General features: G+C 41.5%; 1 protein-coding gene across 1 annotated transcript in view; it reads right to left on the minus strand.

The window, feature by feature from the left end:
- stag1a (STAG1 cohesin complex component a) overlaps window positions 1-12599 on the minus strand; it is a 67957-nt gene extending 55358 nt beyond the window's left edge. Inside the window, exon 1 of the mRNA XM_080784751.1 lies at window positions 12446-12599. The gene's annotated coding sequence lies outside the window, so the exon portion shown is untranslated. The remainder of the gene's footprint in view (window positions 1-12445) is intronic.
- Between the last annotated feature and the right edge of the window lie 2770 nt (window positions 12600-15369).

Raw genomic sequence — 15369 nt, forward strand, 5'->3', positions numbered from 1 at the left:
CTTTGAATATGGTTCTTAATCTTGCCACCTGGAGGATTTGTGTTCAGGGCAGGCCCAGCTGTGCCAATTGAAAGCAAGCCTTTCTGTCTGAATCTAAATTCTAATAATAGCGTTATACCGTACAGTAGAATCCTTCACCAGCATACATAATAATCTCCTCAGTGACTGGCTGCCTCCCCTAGGGTCTGTGATTGCTAAATTGCCATGTTATCAATGTGTGTGCCTTTGCAACTGGAGGCACCTTGGAATCTTGGATGCCCCCCTCTGGGATCAACAATGGATCACCTTCTAGTTCCAGTCAAAACTCACAGGAAAACACACAGAGCTAGTAGCTACATCTCAACACTGCAGTAATGTTTCGGTAAGGGTCTATCATGGCACTCTACTGAATAGAGTATGCTTTTACAAATTCATTCTACAGTGAAGGAAAAGCTTCTGTGAAATTCGATGCTCAAATGGAGATATGGATTTATTATTATTTATTTAAAAAAATGCCATATTTATCAGCAGCGTACAGTGGTGCCCTGAACTTTGCATAGATTACCGTTGGTATTCCCATTTTTGGCATGTCATGGGGTGATTTCTTTTTTTAAAATAGCAATACTGCTATTAAATCATCATCATACATCACATTCCGTGCTCTGCCAATCAAATCAACACAAATGTCATTGCAGCCAATCACTTTTCTGCCCTAACTTTTATCCTCAATATGTATTTTCTCAGCCAATCAAATCATCACTATGGGGTGATCAGCCAATTCATCAGCCAATGTTTGTGTTCACACAAACCCTCAAGGCTTGGCATAGGCCCCTCAAAAAGGATGGGGGGCTTAAGTGGCAAAGCATACTGTTGTTCTGCTCTCAGTGTCAGTCACTCTGTGTGAAAGAGCACCAGTTAAAATGCCCTCAAATAAAAGGTAAAAATGAAAACAGACTTGCATCTACTAACTCGCCTCACACCCTCTTCACACAGGCTCGCGCTCTCTCTTCCCCCTTTATTCAGTGAGAGCAAAGCATCGCTGGCTGGCAGCCTTCTTTCTCTGAGCCGTCTGTCTAAAGGCTCACCCTTTAATAAGGTGTTCCAGTCCACAAAGCCTTGCTTTTACTGCCGCTGAATGTAGAAAAAAAAGAAAGGAAGAATGTGGGATCAACTGCCACCAGTGTCAACAAATGTGTGCATTTCCTAGACTTAAACTCACAGGGGAACAGCTGTAGCATTTGCTAAAGTCCCAAGCAAATAATACTCAGCTATCGAGTATCCTCAAATAAAACTAAAAGCTTGACGAGCCTTTATAAACATGTAAATAGAATCACACCCGTGTGAAGTGAGGGGCGCTCTTATCATCGTACATCATAACACATCATCTCATTCCGGCCAATTCCAGAGTTTGCGTCCACCTTCGTCTTCAATGTTTGAGTTTATGCAATGTTTGTGTTTACACAAACACTCAAAACTGTCCATTCATTGTTTGTGTTGGGACAAACTCTCAAAGCTGGTCATTCATTGTCAATGGCATTCAATGTTTGAGTTTATGCACACCCTCAAAGCTGGACATAGGAGGGGCTAGCACCCCTCACACATTAACATGATCATTATCATGGAAAATGATTTGACGTGGATTTGAGCTTCAGTGTTGGAGGCTGACTTGGCATGCCATGAACTCACTGGAGGTGAGCATGTGTTGATTGAATTGTCACCGTCAACAAATAAAAGCATGCATTAGCCTCATAGTGGGTTGAGAAATTGAATTCAGGCTGCTTTCAGGTCTACTTAGAGCAGTTGAATTGAGTTTTCTGGTTGGATATACACCTAATTTTTTTACCTATTATTTTTCTTTGTGCAAAAAGCATGAATAGAGCTGGCAGAAGGCACTGAAAAGCTGCTATTGGGGTGGCAGTCCAAGGGTTAACGTCGCTTAAGTAGGACTCGTCTGAAAGACCATCCCTACAACCCCGGGACACATTAGATTGAAAACCTATTTACATCATGACATACACATTTATAGCAGCGGAGCACATTTAGCGACGCACCAGGCGCTATCCCGGATGTAGCTGTAGCTTGATGTAGCCAAAACACTCCCGAGGCGATCGACAACAACGGGAGGTATGATTCATTCTAACGCGACTAGCGATGGGCCGTCTAAAACATAATCTTTGCTTAGAATTGGACAGAATGATTTAGATCAAGAGTTATTCACGTTTTAAGATTTTCGGTCTCATTGGCTAAAATGGGGGGGGGGGACATTTTCGATGACGTCCCAACCGGAAATGACATTGAATGCTGCGCAACAGACGCTCCCAGCCTGTGGAGCGATCGGTTTTTATATCAATAAATCTCCGTCCTTTTATCAATATCCGTGTCTGGCGTTACTAAATGATTGAACGGAGAACTCCGTCCTTGCCGCTCGGGATGTTTTAACTAGCAACATGTTCATGTTCTTCCAATAGAATGGATATTATATCAAAGCAAAGGTCAAAGCCTCGGTCTGTGATTTCTTCACCTGGTTGGCAGTATATAGAACAGCGGGAACAATGTTACTAAAACATTTATCATTTTACATATTGTGTTAATTGTTTCGGAAACGGCGCCTAGTGTGTGGGGCTCCTTTCACACTGTTTCACATTAGGACTTGTACATACAATATCTGTCAGTCGTGAGATATTATTTTGCTTGAATCCGTGTCATCATGCCATACAATACCTGTGAGACACACAAGTCAAGGCTGTACACTCCCTTTTACCATTCATGAATAAAGCCCATCACACACCGTCTGCGACCGTCTGCGGCGCGTTGCCGCGCGGCGCCGCCTGGAAAATAGAACTGTGTTCTATCGGCGCGCCAGGCGCCGCGGCGGACGGAGCCGGTGTGCGATAGGTTCATTGAAAATAATGGAGGCGGCTGTGTCCGCCGCGCGGCGGACGCAGCCGGTGTGTGGTGGGCTTAACACGTCAGACTGTGCACACCACTTTACACACAATTTACAACAGCTTAGTATGCAGTGTACTAAGCTGAAGTGTATGCAGTGCATTCATATGCTGTGTTCTTGTTGCATTGTATGAAGCTATTGACATCCAGTCCTACTGGCTTATTAATATGGTATATATTATGGTGATTTGTTATGTTCAAGTTTACAACCACCTTCCCCCATAGGTATAATTACATTTTTGAATTGACCAGAAATGGGTTATGGATTGAAAAGAAAAATGTGCTTTTTTGCCAGAAGGCAGCTTTAAGCACTTAAATCCTATACTGTACATCTTTGACTGGGGTCTCCCATGAGGGGTCTAACTTGGTCTGCTCTTCTCCTTTTTCCTTCTACACCAAAGACGTCTATAAGCTCACAACCCATGCAACTAGGGCTTGTAAATTTTCTATTTTAACCAAATGTTCGTCTACTATGCCCAGAATAGGGACGCTAGGGTTCATGTGGTTAACAAAAAACAGGGAACCAGTGATAACCAATCCACTAGTCTGATACTGGGTTGCATCAGAAACTAGATTTGTGCGTCAGCAGCAGGTAAAATAAAACCTACTGTAATATAACAGCCTAGCAACCACTGAACCAGAACGACACCAGGAATATGGAAGATCATCAAGCCTAACACACAGAGTGTACACACTAAGGCTGCACAATATATCCTTATCGTATCGTTATCGAGATATGAACATGAGCAATATCATCGCAAAAAGGCAACGGAATTGCGATATATCGATACATGCCTATCGATTAATAAACTGATTAGAGTCTGATATATCGCACACATTGACACACAAACACACAGATATATCGCGCACACACACACACACACACACACATCGATATATCGTACACACACACACACACACACACAGATATATCGCGAACACCAACACACATCGATATATCGCGCACTCACGCACACTTACTTTCAGACATGTGATGCCAAGATGCAGACAACTTGACAGATGACTACTAATCTACACAAATGCACTAACCGTCGATTTCTATAGCCGCCAGCACAGGAACATTACTTCAGAAGTCAATTCAAGTAAAGTTGCCAGAATGCTATATGGCAATCTGTATATATACCTATATTTATGATATTGTGACGTCAGCTCAGCTGATTAATATTTCCCTTCAAAACAGAAAAGTTATTTTTGTATTCGATGATTTCACTCATATTCTCAAATGTCAGTTTTACATGCTGCTTGCTTGAGAAAACTTGAGTTGCCGTTTAGTATATATGCTTTGTTTTCTACACTCTCTTGACTTGTACATGGACTGAGAGGATTTAGTGTTGTGCAGTTGTGATGGCCAACATATCTTCTGGACTGGACTTTTCAATGTGAATTTTCTTTATAATTCTGGGATCTTGTCATGCCAATTACAAATTAATTTAGCAATTCCGTCACGTTTTCACAGAGATGCACTTCATGCATACACCTTACACCAGTTCTTGAGAGGAGGTTGTTATAATGAATCTGTCATATTGTCTTGTGTGATCACAATGCATATGACACATGACATTTACAAGCAATCGATATTATTGATAGTGAGTTTTACATCTGTCTGGTGGTGTACGTTTGGAATAGCGTTAAAAGGGTTAGAAGGACAACGGAGAAAAAGGGCTCTGCTGTCTTGTGGTAGAGACTGTAATAAGGTTTGATTTATATGCCAATGAATTGAAAATCATTGAGATTAATATGGCAATGAATTCTAAATCATTGAGAATTCAGGTCATTGAGAGAAACACTCAAGGTAATTCAGGCTCAACACTGACTTTCATTATGAGTCCACTGCTAAGGAGAATAATTCAGGTTAACTTCAGTGCAATCCAGAACATAGCAATTAGGTACATGTATTACTCAATTCACACTTAATGTAATACTGACAATTAAAGCAGCAAATGTGAGAATAACAATATTTAGGTAGTCATGCGTTGCCAGACTGTTGCCTCTCTCAATTTTCAAATGCTTCCTTCATACAGTCTGGACTCTGGAGCAATGGAAGCTCTGATCATGAGTAAAATATAAAGCGGAAGTGGAGCCTCCCCCTCACTTCCGTTTCATCTTTACAGTTGCGCCAATTTATCCTAATATAAATAGAAATCTATGGAGCAGTTTTCTGCTTAGTAGAAATAGAAAAAATAAGCTCGAAAGATATTTTAAAATATATTTTGTGAACGGAAATGACTTACTCAGATTTCGGGAGGTGTACTTCCAGAGTCAGACTCTATATAGCATTTGGAGATTGTGGAATAGTTGTCCAACTACGTGAAACTAATACTTAGGCTACACGCCTACACCCATACTAATATTACTTTAAAACGCCTAACCTTTTCTAGGTTTACAACCGTCATCACCACTACTATGGTGTTTTCGAAACAGAGACTGGGTTTACTTTGAAAACTTCAGTTTTTTGTCTGGATGGTTGGAAAAAGAGCAATGACCACGTTTGCTTCCCGACTGGATCACACGCCATTCACCTTCACTGATTCGTCACACCCCTATCACATAAGCCCGTCCAGGAAGAAAACAAAAGACATCGGCCTTGACCAATAGTTAAATCAATAAGTATAATTACAGGTGTTGTTGACCTTGCTGCTAGCAGCTTAATTACAGGTGTTGCATTTTACAATTACTGTGTCCACTGTCAAGTTGCATGATCAGCCCTACATGAAGTGCTGATTTGGGATGGACAGAACCAGTACCTAATGGGATCATTTATCAGAAAACCTTTTACTTTCCAGAGAAAACCTTTTACTTTTCAGATTGGCCTTGATCAACCTTAGCTAAAAGCTGCAAGTGTGGAAGGAGCAACAACAAAATTGAGGGTGCCTGTGTATATTCTAGCTTGCATTGCATTTCCTGTGAAACTCCGGAAAACCACTAATCCGTTCATTTTGGACTGTCCCGAAAAGTTGTGAGAAGTGAGTTACAGGGTGCCTTCAGGCACATGAACTTAAGTTACCTTTTCCAAAATTTGGCATTACTTTGCTACATTAAGACCTATATGTCCCTGTTAATTCTGTTGCACTCGCCACAAAGGAAAAGGAAAATCCATCCTCGCAGTCTGTGGCGATTGCATAATAATCTACCATATTCGATGGGTCACAAAATGTGACCCACAGCTGAGGGTATTACAGTTTTAGCTTACATTCATTTGTTGCATGTGTGGGACATGGCAAAGATGGAGAGAAGACAGAGGTTGGCCTTTAGTACAGTCGTGGAAGTATTCACACTATTTTTTTATTAATTGGTGAAATTGGTGAGAATGTCAATGCAAATGAGCCTTGATGAAGCCCATCACAGCTCCAGAACACTCCTTTACCATCGGTAATGCAAAAATAATAATAATGCAAAGTTGCTTTTCTCAGAAGGTCATTCTGTAACGTACCAGGATAATTCTTTTGTTGTTGTTTTTTGAGGCTTTATTTTTAAAATATTCTTTATAGAGGGACAGACAAGGCTGACAGGAAATGGGGGAGAGAGATGGGGGGGTGACATTCAGTAAAGGCCGTCGGGATCGGGAGTCGAACCCGCGCATTGCCAAACTCGGACTACCGGCCACGGTGCCTGGACCGCTAAGCCACGGCCCAGGCCACGTACCAGAATACTTTTTATTGGCAATAAATAATCCTGTAATGAAACAAGTTACTTTTAAAAGTAACGTCAACCAACACTGCCCTCCACTTTGTTTATCCTCAGACTTTGTTCCTCCCGTTCCTATTGGAACATTGGGCGACGAGTCCTCTCCATTTACTCCAGTCTCTGGCGAGAAATCCTCAGAAATGACAGTTATGTCCAGGGAACAGGTAACTCGCATTCATCATTTCTTCTTTCAGTCCTCATCCACGCATAATGGATGGCTTGGACACACAGGTACTTCTATTTCAAATGATTAGCATGCAACTTTCTCATTGTCTATCTTTGTGAAATTGTCCCAAACCATGCTCGCTCTCGCTCTTGATCTGTCTCCGACATATGCCCCAGTGAGCAAATGTGTGTTTGTTATGCAAATTAACCAAGAAGCTGATAAGCATAATTATACGGATATATGCTGAATACTGAATAACCGTTGACATCCCTAATAGTAATACAATATGACTACAGTATTCACAGTCACACACAGTGAAAACTAAGCAGTCTTAGCCTTAGCAAAAACAGCATAGTACAACTACAAGTCAATTTTGCTCTTATTTTGAATTCCACTGACCTGAAATCAAAGGCTTACTTGATTGACTACGATTTGAGACGTGCTAAACTTAGCTTTGCAGTGATCATTGAAATCTGACATAAGGAACCCACGTAAGCGGCCAAGCTTTTCATAAGAAGGCTTTGGTATGGTAAGCTGCTTGCTGCATTAAAGTCTTTTAGATGGCATCTAGTAAATCATTATCAATGAGGTGAGCAAGCAGGACCTGTGAAACTGCCAATAAACACACTCAAAGTGTGAAGGGATATTTGTGATTGGCTGACTTTAGCTGTACACCCAGGGCGAGCAGGGGAAATGTAAATTATACTATCCATATCATCTGTTGCATTGATTAATATCTTGCACGTTGTACATATTGTACGCTGTACGTATTACAACATAATGTTATGATAATGAGCATTCAGCACTAGTGCACACTCTCCTGAGTGGGTGTAGGGCTGTTAACATTCCTCAAGAAGTAAATGTGAATATTGGTCTTAAAAATTGGCCTGAATAGTGAATATATAGAAAGTTACTTATTATTATAAACAGGATACCAGCGGACGAGGGACAGTGCACGTGCTTCTTGGATCCGATAAAAGGATATTTGTTTGTTTTTATAACTTCATACGTTGTTTTTTGTGTTGTCCCTGTCAAATAAACATTTTTTTTATATAATAAAATAAATTAGAATATAATTTTTTCCCCCATATTCGAGGAATATTTGAAAATTGAAGTGCACTTTAAGGCCACTTTAAGGCTTGGTGTCATGTACAAAACACAACATGTAGTGTATCTTTCCTATGTCTGCAGTGACCAATAAAGCAGTGGTTCCCAAACATTTTAACCCATGACCCAAAAGAGGTTTGCCTGGGACCCAAACTAGTGAAAATAGCAGATCCACAAGCTCACAATACTTCTCAAATGGTTAGGATTCTCATCTGAGCGACCCCATTTCTTATCAATCCGCTTTTTAGATTGAGATATTTTGTGTGCAAGTGGAAATTTTGGCCTGAGAGTGGTGCTAGGGTTCATCCTTCAGGAAGCATGAAGATGCAAAACAACAGTATGCACTAAGCATGTAACAATATGTTTTATTTATTTATCGATATCGCAACAAAGAAATGTCACAACATTATCATGGGTGTGTGACAGTATTGTATTATTTATTAATCTCAGTAGAGTTCTCCAAACTGTTTTCAGTCAATGCCTAATTTCCATTCCATTCACACAACCACAAGTTAACATGGTAAATGCTACAAGACAGCTGAAATTCAAAACAGAGATGGCCTGGTGTGCAGTTGGTCCATTCTAAATACTCTTTTTCCTGCTGTTGTGCTTTAGCCTGGCACAGCTGCAGCCAGGAACAATTACACACATCACACTGACTGATTTAATGCTGGTTGAACAACAGGTTCAATCATTTGTTGTCCACCCCCCCCCCCCCCCCCCCTCCCTTCCATGCTGAATACAGTAGTTACAAATAAGAAATATAATTCTAGCTATAGCCAAATATCTTGATCTTGATTATTTTTTTATTTTTTTAATTCAAATCTGTAAGTGGGACACCCAGTCCTTACAGGTCTATTATAGGGACAACCAGTTCAGGCTGTGAGCCAAGAAAAGCCAAACGTTAGATAGATTTATCCCACTTATCTTACAGTAGCTGTACCACAATGCCTGAGAAAACTGAAAATAGCAGTCCAGAGAGGCTAAATCCAAAGAATTTCAATTTTAGCCTTGCTGTAGAACTAAGCATTTATAGTAAGGTCTGTAATTGTGAAATCCTTTAAGAAGCAGAAATAATTAACATGTAAACATGTATATTACTTGCAGATATAATATATTAATTCTATCTACAGTAGTTGCAAGGAGAAGCACATGCATATCAAATCGGCTGGTGCAGTCAAGGAAGACAAGAATGCTGAGAACAACTTGATCTGGTGGACAGTATTGTTTTGTTGCAGTGGTTCCAACGAGACTGTTTTCATTTGACCAGGCTGTTGGAATAGCAGTTTTAGCTATAATGACCAGATAGTTACCACTGCACTGGTATCACTAAAAATCAGCTAAAATGAACGTTAGACACAGTAGACCTGACAAGCTGCAAACTAAGTGCCACAGTGCTTTTCAACACTTTGTGAGCTTGTTGATCTGCCATTTCTGATGCACAATATTACCATAACCAGTAGCATTTTTTATTTTGGCCTGAGAAATAATTAAAATATCATAATTCATCTAAAATCTAATTATGTAAAAAAAGGAAACATTTATTTGTATCTTGAATCCAGTATCATGAATCGAATCGTCAGTTGAGTGAATCACTACATTCCTCATTTCAACAGTGGCAGTGACACTACATTTTGTCTATTGTTATGTTATTATGATTCAACAATACCCTGCCAACCATGCCTCTTTACAATTCCTGGGATTAGGTGTAACAGAACCTGGGATTAGGGGTAACAGAACCTGCGATTAGGGGTAACAGAACCTGAGATTAGGGGTAACAGAACCTTGAAGGCAGATTGACAGGAGGGAAGGCCCTGATAGTCCAGTATTTGGGACACCAAAATTCAATAAATTAGTATAAATTAATACAGAAAGCAATTTAAAAATAGCAGAGTGCAGAGTGAGTCTGGACAACAATGTTTTCTGCATTTTGCAGAAAACTGTGGCCTTGCAAATCATGTTGCATAAAGATGAAAAATATTAATTATATGGAAAATAGAATGTTCTAAATTCCACCAATTTTATTTATAGTGTGTCACGTGCCTGTTTTAGTGCTGCAGTACACACATTCTGTTTTACCAATCTGGGAACAAATCTGCAAAAAATGATTAGAATTTGCCTCTGAGGGCCGCGCCTGCGTTTGGGTGTAGAGACCGGATATCGGGGGTTCGCTCGTAATTCCGACATCCCATTACTCCGACTACGTGGCTTCGCGTTAAGGTTAGGAATGGGGAGAGTCGGACCAACAATACGTCGGATAATGTGTCGTCGGAACAATGACACGTGTTTCGATATATTTTCCATTTATTTTGCAGCCCTAATATACAGTATGAATGAATATATTTACAGTCTATCAACAAGGTGAGTGTCCTGCAGCTCTGTCTGTAGAGCTCTCGCCTTATTTGGCCCACAATGTCATGGGTATATTGTGTCATTCAGTGTCTGATTATTGTGTCATGTGCTAAGTAATGGGAGCTGATGGTAGGGTGTTGCGCTAATGCGCTCCACCTCAGCAATCCATGATCTCCCAGGGCCGCTCTAGTGCATTGAAACGGAGATAGACTCCCACTGTAAATGGTAAAAGGAGCAGTTATATAGCACCTTTATCCAAGGCGCTTTACATAGATTGTGCATTACATTCACACGCACATTCATACACAGATGGCGGCGGAAACCATGCAAGGCACCAACGAGCACATCAGGAGCGATTAGGGGTTCAAAGTCTCTGGGGGAGCCCAGGTTCAAACTGGCAACCTTGCGGTTACCATCCAGCCACTCTACTCCTGAGCCACCGCCGCCCGGTGTCTCGGCTGATACCGACAATAAAACTCTCTACTACTTATGAATGGTTAATTTGGTTTAAAGCATATGGCAATGTAGTCTAACCAGTGGCGAATATGGAATAGAAAAACATCTATTAAAATTGATTTATATCACAAATGACCAGTTTTCGTGGTTATATTTGGTCAATATTGGTCATTCCTCCTTAGATGAAATGGAGTGATCAAAGGTCCAGAGTGAACAGAGACCATGTTGCGGCATGAACCACAAACAGTAAAATGAGAACATACAGCTAATGAATGGTTATTATTGGACATAGCATCCTACATAGTGGGGAAATCACATAATCAATCGGCTACTGATTGTCTAATTTCACATTCGCAATACACCTGGCTGGCAAGTGGCAACTGTGAAATGCAGGAGAGAGATGTACTCACAAGACCTCAAGGTAAATCACCCAATATAAAAGGGGAATCAAAAAACACATCGACTGATAAGACAGTTCACATGTATTTCTTGGTTGTGTGTGGCTGGGTCTTTTCACTTTCATTATGAACTTTTCCAGGTCATCATCTTCTGTGTCACATCTTCCTACTACCTAGATGCATTAAGTGATAATCTACAGATAAGTGGCCTCAGCAAGCTCCAGACAAGCAGGCATAGGCTGGTAGAAAGAAAATCACATGGCTCTCAAACTGTAAACAAAGCTGTTATGCAACAATCATGGAATCATGTACACTGCCTGGGGCGACTGTGAGTCTGTGACCTGCTATAACTATCCCTAACTCATCAGCTGTTTAGTGTGTGTGCAAAAGTCTGCAGGCGACCAGTTAGCCTACTAAAAAACCTGTAGGACTCAACAGTCACCAGGGTCAGCTTTCAGGAGCCCATCCCCCATTGTGACTCACGTTTCCCCGCTCAATGTTGCCTGCTTCCCGCACAGAAGGGGGCGGGAATGGAAAGAAACGCCATAATAATGTAACACATGCATGCACGCAAGTTCATAAGACAAGAACCAGTTGAAAACATCCCCCTGGGTTGTCATTCGTGATATTAAAACAATGCATTCATCTGAGATCTGACGAATCACCACAACAAAATTAGTCTGCTAAAACTTGAAACATCAAAGGGCGGGATATTCGTGTTGATACAAGAAAGAAAAAGTAACAGTCAAGAAGCAGAGATCGCATCCCACATCCTTAAATAGATGCATATGCAAGTAGCAGAACGGGAAAAGGCGAATAACAATGAAGTCCACAACCAACGTGGCAAGTAGCATTCGCACAGATGACAATAACCAACGCGCTGCACGACGAGCGGGCAGCAATACTGTACAATCATAATAGGAGTCTGCAAATGAGGAGGGGGGGGGGGGGGGTGCTCACAATTCTGCACTTCACTGCCTTGCAAGAGGCACAAAACACGTCACACCGCATGGCTTTATATTTGTTGACGAGCCAAACTCTCGCGTCTGGTGGCTATTTGTATCAAAGAGGGGAGTGTTGTTGCGGCCACCACTTGCCTTCTAGCAAGTGGTCTTTGCTGAAAATATTCGAGCTAGCTTGCGAGGCTAATCGCTCAGCTCTGTGTAACTGACTGGGGGAAGAGAGAGAGGGAGAGAGAAAGCACATTCACCTCCGTTAGCTACAGCGCCCATCCCCCAACTAACCAGCCTTCCCCCGTTCTGTGTCCACCATCTTTAATCTGTGCTCCGTCTCTCTTCCCACCGCTCAAAACATCACCAAAACACAAGTCACTCACCTTTATCGACCATCGCTGAGTCAAAAAGGACCTTCCGAAATAATGAATCGATATTTGTGTGTATATTGTGCGTATATTAATATTGAAAATTGGCCGTGCGAGCGGAACCGCGCCTTGGAGAAGAGCAGCAATCCTAAACTGCCATCTGGTGGTATTTTTCTCTCTGTAATGCAGCAGGAACGGCGCAGCCTCAGACCGAGACAAAGCTGCCCCCTGGCGGACACACCGCGCGGCGGACACGCGCCCCAGGGGCGAGGATGGGGAGGGAGGGACTGCAAGACCCCGCCAACATAACACTCGCGGGGACGCGCACACGAGAGGAGAAGGGGGGGCCCTCCCCCCTTTCTCTCTATCTCTCTCTCTCTCTCTCTCTCTCTCTCTCTCTCTCTCTCTCTCTCTATATATATATATATATATATATCTCTATCTCTCTCTCTGTCTATCAATTTGACAATTTTGGTCACATGTCCCAAAGGCTACCCTGGAAAATATTGAATTGACATAAGGAGTGAGATAGACTGTAGAACAGGGGTAGACAACCTTAGGCACGGCCGCACGGGTGCCACCATTGGCACAGGGGAGATTGATCACTGGCACACTGGCGTCTGAGAGAGAGGTTTCTCCTTTTAAAACAAATCATTCAAATATTAGCCTGTTAAATTATTATATATTATTATCGTTTTATTCAAACCGATAACTGACTGGGAGGGAGTCTGGGAGATAGGCAGGGTATTGCTAATCTAAGTGTAATGATCATACATCCTGAAAGAAAATATTTCTATTAGAAGAATAAAACATAAAGGCTGTTGTTATGTTTAGTATTATGTATTTGAGTTGTACTTGAAATGTACTGTAATTCTGCAAACTGTTAATAAATACTTAAATCAACTAATCAATCAAAAAAGCCTATGGACAATCAAAATCAGTTGATGACTGACTATCAAGAAAACGAAAACATTGCACTAGAACAGGGGCAGGCAACCTTTGGCACCGGTGCCAACATTGGCACTAAGGAGGGTGATCACTGGCACACTGGCATAAGTGTGAGAGAGGACTTTTGGTTTAAAATAAACTATTTAAACTTAGTCAAATAAGTCCCTCACATTTGTATGTACAGTAAATTACATCCTGCACATAATTATACATTCATTAAAACTCTGAACTCTGACTGGGGAGGGAGTCTGGGAGATACGTGGGTCATTGCTCTGAGACTAATGATCATTATATGAATAATAAATATAAATATTAAAAATAAGGATATTTCCGTGGACAATCAAAATGTGTTGGAAATGTTGATGTGGTGTCATTCAAATTAATGTTGACATGGCACACTGACTATCCAGAAAATAAAAACATGGCACTTAATTCCAAAAAGGTTGCAGACCCCTGCACTAGAATACAGTTATTATTTTACTTCTGCCTTTAAAATGCACTTTAATTTGTCTAAATTGAAATGGGCCTACAAATAAACCTGCATTTAATTTCTCATTAAACGTAATTACACATCAGCTTGAATGTACATTACATTACATTAGAGTCCTACTGTACATATTTCCAGCAAGAACTCAATTAAACCTACTGTATTAGCTTCACTTAAAACAATACCATATATCTTTGCACGCGCATGCGTGCGCTGTGTGTGTGTGTGTGTGTGTGTGTGTGTGTGTGTGTGTGTGTGTGTGTGTGTGTGTGCATGCTTGTGTTAAGAGGACACAAAGGACTATTTTCTCACAACCTTCCTCTCTCATACACACACACACACACGCACACGCACACGCACACGCACACGCACACACACACACACACACACACACACACACACACAGGCCACACTCATACACACACTTGGAGATGTTTGATCTGATGGACATGCCATGCTGTTGTTGTTGTCCATGGCAACAGCACGTAATGCTCATAAATACTTCAGCCACATCCCTTTAAGGGTTGTTTGTTTCAGAACCACGTGTATGTGTGTGCTTGCACATGCCTTGCACACACACACACACACACACACGCGCGCGCACACATGTGCGCATGCACGCACGCACGTGCACATACACAAACAACCCCTTAGCTACAGGTTTTCTCACACAGGCATGTTTCCGCAATCAAACTTGTGATATTATGCTCTAATGGATGGTCTAATGAGGCATTTGATTCCACAGGTTTGCACTTGGGATCGACAATGAGTATAAGCTGCAAATAGGGAAGTCTAATTGTGCCATTTTTAGGCTACAGTAGAAAAACATTGATGGTAGTTCTTGTCAATGTGTCATGAAGGAAGTGAAATCTAAATTTTCTTACGGGTAAATATTTTTGGACTTTATACATGGGAAAGGTTTGCCGAGTGTGCATGCTATTTGTTTCAGCTGCAATGAACCACTGTCTCCTAACATTTACACAGTGCTTTACTGCTGTGTGCTGAGCATCTCCATGCAGCTGTAAGAGTTAAGGGGCAGTAAGTGCCTTGCTCAAGGGCACAGTTGGGTTAATCATTCACCTCCCCCTCCACAGAGCCAGTTCAGTAGTCAAAAATTCTATTGCGTTTGCCTTTGACTTGTCTTTGTCTTTTGTATATGTATATGTAATTTGTAAGTTGATTAGCGGTATACTGTGGTTACTTTGCGCCGTACGAACCTTCCTAGCCGTCCCGCCAATTTTGATGCGTATGCACCGTCCCAGCAAATTGTGCCTGATACGGCAGTGGTGCCAGATTACATACATCTGTATAACTAGCTCTCAATGATGACGTGATAAAGATGTGGATTAGAGGACCCAATGCCAGAGTGTAATTGGTTTTCGATGGTGACGTAATGACGATATGTTTTAGTGTTGGGAGGATTAAAGGTAATGCTCCTGTGTATACATGTATGTAATCTGGCACCACTGCCGTATCAGGCACAATTTGCTGGGACGGTGCATAC

The sequence above is a fragment of the Protomyctophum bolini genome (assembly GCF_963924005.1).
Source record: "Protomyctophum bolini genome assembly, chromosome: 15".
NCBI lineage: Eukaryota > Metazoa > Chordata > Actinopteri > Myctophiformes > Myctophidae > Protomyctophum > Protomyctophum bolini.